At 45.7% G+C, this 6,146-nt stretch overlaps 1 protein-coding gene across 3 annotated transcripts in view; it reads right to left on the bottom strand.

Moving 5' to 3' along the window:
- SLC39A8 (solute carrier family 39 member 8) overlaps positions 1–726 on the bottom strand; it is an 84,375-nt gene extending 83,649 nt beyond the window's left edge. The window contains exon 1 of one of the 3 annotated variants that reach the window (XM_020901950.2): positions 639–726. The gene's annotated coding sequence lies outside the window, so the exon portion shown is untranslated. Of the gene's footprint in view, positions 1–297; positions 430–638 lie in introns of those variants that run through there. The other 2 variants (XM_020901949.2, XM_070452193.1) reach the window with 2 other exon arrangements.
- Between the last annotated feature and the right edge of the window lie 5,420 nt (positions 727–6,146).

Consider the following 6,146-nt stretch of genomic DNA (forward strand, 5'->3'; position numbering starts at 1 on the left):
TTTGCAGACGTTCCAGGATTAGCTTACAGTGTGATGAGACATGCTCCTTCCGGATCTAAAGCCCCAAACCAAGTCACTTTTTAGGACGAAAACTACACTGGCTACAGAACCCCACCTCCCCTTCCTTTCTTTCTGATTAATTCCATCAGCAAACTTAGAAGGGGTGAGGCGTGCAGTCCCCAGGCAGCTGCAGGAAATGGCCCCTTCGGGGTCCTGGGGTTTGACCGTCTAAACGGGACCCTCCCTCTCCCAGATCTTCCTTGGCAAGCAGAGAAGTAGGTGAGCTGATCTGCTAACCTCTCACCTCGCCTGTGTATTTCTGCGTCTGTTTTTGTCCACGTAAGTCAGTCCCTCTCTCTCTCCTTCTTTCTTTCCTCCCCTCCCTCCCCCTCTCTCAACACTATCCCTGGCGAGTCCGCAGTGAAAACTCTGAGCTCCGGCCCCGCGCTCTTTACAAATAACCGGAGGAGGAGGGCCCTGTCCCCGCCTCCCCGCAGCACGTGGTGCCACACTCGCCGGCCTGGACTCCCGAGCGCGTCCACGCCGGGGCGCACAGCCGCAGCCCTCGCCTCTTGGCGGGCCGGGCGCACCCCTACCCCCAGCGGCGCCGGCTCCCACCCTCACCCACGGGGAGTTACCTGAAGGCCACTTTCCGGTCGATCTCTCTCGCCTCCTTTCTGACCTCGGCGGTCTCTTTGTTACCTTGTTGAAACCAGCTTCCTGCAATGGAGCCTGGAACCGTCAGCATTGTCTAAGAGATTTAGCAGGAATTGCTTTTTTGTCTTTCTTAAAGCCAAGAGAAAAAGGAAACCCAATCTGGAGCGGTGGTGGCCAGCTCAGAGCCGGCACTGCTCTACCCGGCCCTTCCTGACGCCGCAGGGGATATCCGCAGATCAGAGTGAATTGTTTGTTTGTTCAGATGAGAGTTCAAGAAAAGACGACTTAGGTGTAAGGTCAACAAGTTTGTGCAAAGTGAACGCGGTGTTTGAGGGCAAAGGTTGTGTCTGATAGCTACCACTGTCCAAAAATAAAGTGAAACCACAATTCACTGGGACAGAAGGACGGTAAGAGGAATTCAGAACGCTGTTCTTGTATTTCACGGGGGAGGGCACGGCTTCCTAAAACAGCACGTTTTAAAAGAGGCACTAAATCCAGACAAGGGGCAAGCAATCTCATTTCCCACGAGGAACTTGGATGGTGGAAGAAAGAGACACGGAGAGAAAATTCCAGAAGGATGAGGATCTAGGGGGACATATCTGCAGGACTGTCCCTATGGAGAAAGTTTTGTTGTTGTTTAGTCGCTAAAGTTCTGTCCAACTCTTTTGTGACCCCATGAACTGTAGCCCACCAGGCTCCTCTATCCCTGGGCTTCCCAGGCAAGAGTACTGCAGTGGGTTGCCATTTCCTGTTCCAGGGGATCTTCCCCAGGGATCAGAACCGCATCTCCTGCTTTGCAAGCCTATTCTTTACCACTGAGCCGCCAGGGAAGCCACGAAGGTTTGCCTGTGTTCTAACCACAGAGCACGGAAGGAAGCAGTAAGAAGACAGAGTTACCAAGAGGAAGATTTCTGCAGAAAATAAGGCACAACTGCTTTGGGAGGTAGTGATTTCCCCATGATTGAAGGTAATTCAAACTCATGGGTATGTAGTAGGATTCCTGCCTTGGAGGAAGATCAACAAAGTGATCTTTATGGTGTGTCCCTTCCAATTATGAAATCTGTGTGTTTGTTGTTACTAATTTACAGAGCACTGGTGCCAAAGGGCAAATATTTCACCAAGGGCCTGAAGTACGTTCATATCACACTTAAGTTCTTAAATTACACAACTGATGAGGACACTTCAAGATTTTCCTTGGATCCTTACATATAGTTTGCTGCCTATTTTTCCTTTTGACCCCAATAACTCCTGGTGATTCTTGGAAATCAATGAATGTTCTAAATGGTTCACCTAAACCCAACAAGTTCTTCATTCCCAGTTGAACTGCAATGTTGATAAGATGTTGAACTTTCCATAAATGTGAATGGGTTTCAAGTAATATAAATTTTATATTGTGGATTTTTAAAATAAAATTTTATTCATCAGTTATTTGACTCTCTCTGTCTCTCTCTCTCTCTCTCTCTAGATATATAGATAGATAGATAGATAGATACATTTTGCCTGGATGGACTGGATGAAGCATAAACTGGAATCAAGATTGCCAGGAGAAATATCAATAACCCCAGATATGCAGATAACACCACCTTATGGCAGAAAGCAAAGAAGAACTAAAGAGCCTCTTGATGGAAGTGAAAGAGGAGAGTGAAAATTTTGGCTTAAAGCTCAACATTCAGAAAACTAAGATCATGGCATGCAGTCCCATCATTTCATGGCAAATAGATGGGGAAACAATGGAAACAGTGGTTGACTATTTTGGGGGGCTCCAAAATCACTGCAGATGGTGACTGCAGCCATGAAATTAAAAGATGCTTGTTCCTTGGAAGAAAAGTTATGACCAACCTAGAGAGCATATTAAAAAGAAGAAGCATTACTTTGCCAACAAAAGTCTGTCTAGTCAAGGCTATGGTTATTCCAGTGGTCATGTATGGATGTGAGAGTTGGACCATAAAGAAAGCTGAGTGCCGAAGAACTGATTCTTTTGAACTGTGGTGTTGGAGAAGACTCTTGAGAGTCCCTTGGACTGCAAGGAGATCAAACCAGTCAATCCTAAAGGAAATCAGACCTGAATATACATTGGAAGGACTGACATTGAAGCTGAAACTCCAATACTCTGGCCACCTGATGTGAAGAACTGACTCATTGGTAAAGCCCCTGGTGCTGGGAAAGATTGAAGGCGGGAGGAGAAGGGGACAACAGAGGATGAGATGGTGGATGGCATCATCGACTCAATGGACATGAGTTTGAGTAGACTCTGGAAGTTGGTGATGGACAGGGAGGCCTGGTGTGCTGTGGTCCATGGGGTCGCAGAGTCGGACACGACTGAGTGACTGAACTGAACTGAACTGATACACAGTCTGCCAAACCATCAATCTCACATGATGATAAATAGCAAAGTAAATAATAATCAACCTGCTTGGCATCTTCATCAAAAACAGTTAACATAATGTAAGCATGCTATAAAAGAGAGTATTCAAAAAATGTTACTAACAACCAAATTGGTGAGGCTGATTTCTAGATCTAATGAAATACAGTCACCAAAATACTACTTACTTAATGTTTTAGGGCCTAAAATAGAGCAGTATACCAACAATATCATTATTGAAGAAAAGGACTTTCAATTTAAAATATAAGATATAATATAAAAACTAATTTTTCTCAGAAATGTGCCTTAGAGGTCAAATAATTTTAAATGATAATAATGAAGAAAGAGTGCCAAGAACACTGGCCAGGATGTAGAAAATTGTTCTTTCTCTTTCTTTGTCACCTGGGAAACCTGGGAGAGTCATTTGACGCTCCTCTGTCCATGGGATTCTCCAGGCAAAAATACTGGAGTGGGTTGCCATTTCCTCCTCCAGAGGATCTTCCTGACCCAGGGATCAAACCCAAGTCTCTGGCATTATAAGTAGATTCTTTACCATCTGAGCCACCAAGGAAGCCCCATTTGACCTCACAAGGACTCAGTTCCCTCATCTATGAAACAATAAAATTGGGCTAGAAGCACAAATATTCATTCCAGCTTTTTCATGTCTAAATGTCTAATTTAGAAGTCATCTATTGGGGCGGGTGGGGGTGGGGTGAGGCATGAAACACCTAGAAGAGAAATAAAAGTTCAATTCTCCAATGAAAAGGGCATTTAACTTCAAATCTTATTTTTCTAATCACTTCCAATTTTTCTTACTCCAAATCTTTTGTTACTATTGCAGAAGAAGCATATTGACCACTTTTGAACTTTTCCATGCATTAATTTCCCTCTAGAAGGACTAATGAGCAAACCTGGGAAATGGTATGTCCTTTTCCTTTTTTTCGCCTCCTTTCTCTTCTTTTGGAGAAGGAAATGGCAACCCAGTTCAGTACTTTTGCCTGGGAAATCCCATGGACGGAGGGGCGTAGTAGGCTACAGTCCACAAAGGGTCGCCAAGAGTCAGACACGACTGAGCAACTTCATCTTCACTTTCTCTTCTTCTCCCTCCCAGTCCTAAAGAAGTCATCCTCAGGAGCATAGCATAATAAATAATATCTGTATGGAGGGCAGTCACAGTGGCCCAAAGAAGAGTGTTGGAACTCAAACAAGGGAAGAAGGGTATCCAAGTGGGAGGGAAATTCAGCGCGTGCAGTTAGAGCCCAAGTAGGGTGACAAGGTGTCAAGATTGGGGGAGGAAGCTAGAGATCAGAGGATGCCTCCCTAAGGTGGTAAGGGCATATTCAAGCACCCCCACACAGTATGTCAGCACCCAAGTATGATGAGTAAAGTCTCCTTTCCAGTGTGATTCATCAGAGCCCAAGTTGGAAAGGAGGGCTTCGACAAAAAGCGGAGGCGTGGTGTGAGGTACCAAGATCAGAGCCAGGGTCACAGGGCACCCTTGGTCGGAGCCTGAGAGAGAGAAGCCGTCGAGTGTGGAGTCCGAGGCTGGGCGGGTGAGGAGGGCACTCCTGCACAGAATGTCTGAGGTGGACGAGGGTGGGGAGGGAGACCCTGCCAAGCACCAGCACAAGGTACCAGGGTCTGTTCAGCGAGGAGGGCAGCCTGACGTGGGAGATGTCATAGTGTGATGTATAATCAGGCCAGTCACTCAGCCGTGTGTGACTCTTTAAGACCCCATGGACTGCAGCACACCAGGCCTCCCTGTCCATCACCAGCTCCCGGAGCCTGCCCAAACTCATGTCCATCAAGTTGGTGATGCCATCCAACCATCTCATCCTCTGTCATCCCCTTCTCCTCCTGCCTCCATCTTTCCCAGCATCAGGGTCTTTTCCAATGAGTCAGTTCTTTGCATCAGGTGGCCAAAGTGTTGGAGCTTCAGCTTCAGCATCAGTCCTTCCATTGAATATTCAGGACTGATTTCCTTTAGGATGGACTGGTTGGATCTCCTTGCCGTCCAAGGGACTCACAAGAGTCTTCTCCAGCACCACAGTTCAAAAGCATCAATTCTTCAGTGCTCAGCTTTCTTTATGGTCCAACTCTCATATCCATACATGACTACTGGAAAAGCCATAGCTTTGACTAGACAGACGTTTGTTGGTAAAGTAATGTCTATGTTTTTTAATATGCTGTCTGAGTTGGTTATAGCTTTTCTTCCAAGGAGCAAGTGTCTTTTAATTTCCTGGCTGCAGTCACCATCAGCAGTGATTTTGGAGCCCAAGATAAGAAAGTCCATCACTGTTTCCATCGTTTCCCCACCTATTTGCCATGAAGTGATGGGACCGGATACCATGATCTTAGATTTTTGTATGTTGAGTTTTAAGCCAGCTTCTTCACTCTTCTCTTTCACTTTCATCAAGAGGCTCTTTAGTTCCTCTTTGCTTTCTGCCATAAGGGTGGTGTCATCTGCATATCTATCTGAGGTTATTAATATTTCTCCCTGCAATCTAGATTCCAGCTTGTGCTTCTTCCAGCCTGGCATTTCACATGATGTACTCTGCATATAAGTTAAATAAGCAAGGTGACAATATACAGCCTTGACATGATGTATAATAAGAAAAACATATTTGTCTTCATTTGTTTCCGACACGAAGCTCTTAAAAACCTTGGAATTTCCTAAGTGATGCAAGTGTTAAAAAGGTGACTTTTGGACCCCACCTAAGGATGAGGAAGACCAGCAATGTGATGAGAGGGTTTGAACTTTCAATTTCACCCACTTAACTTCTTGGGAGAGGAGAGCAGCTAGAAGTTGAATCTGTCACTAATAGTAAATGGTTAAATCAATCATGCCTATGTAATGGTGCCTTGTAAAAACCCAAAGGATTGGATTGGGAGAGACTGCAGCTTGTTAGACACGAGGAGATTCACGGAGACTGGTGCATTCAGAGAGGGAAGAAGCTCCACCCACTTTCCACAGACCTTATCCCATGCACCTCTTCCATCAGGCTGTTCCTGAGTTACTTTTTGTAATAAATGGGGGATGTGTTAAGTGTCAGTTGTTGGCCGACCCTTTGCAACCCCATGGGCTGTAGCCCGCCAGCCTCCTCTGTCCATGGAATTTTCCAGGCAA

The sequence above is a fragment of the Odocoileus virginianus genome, chromosome 21 (genome assembly GCF_023699985.2).
Source record: "Odocoileus virginianus isolate 20LAN1187 ecotype Illinois chromosome 21, Ovbor_1.2, whole genome shotgun sequence".
In the NCBI taxonomy this organism is placed as follows: domain Eukaryota; kingdom Metazoa; phylum Chordata; class Mammalia; order Artiodactyla; family Cervidae; genus Odocoileus; species Odocoileus virginianus.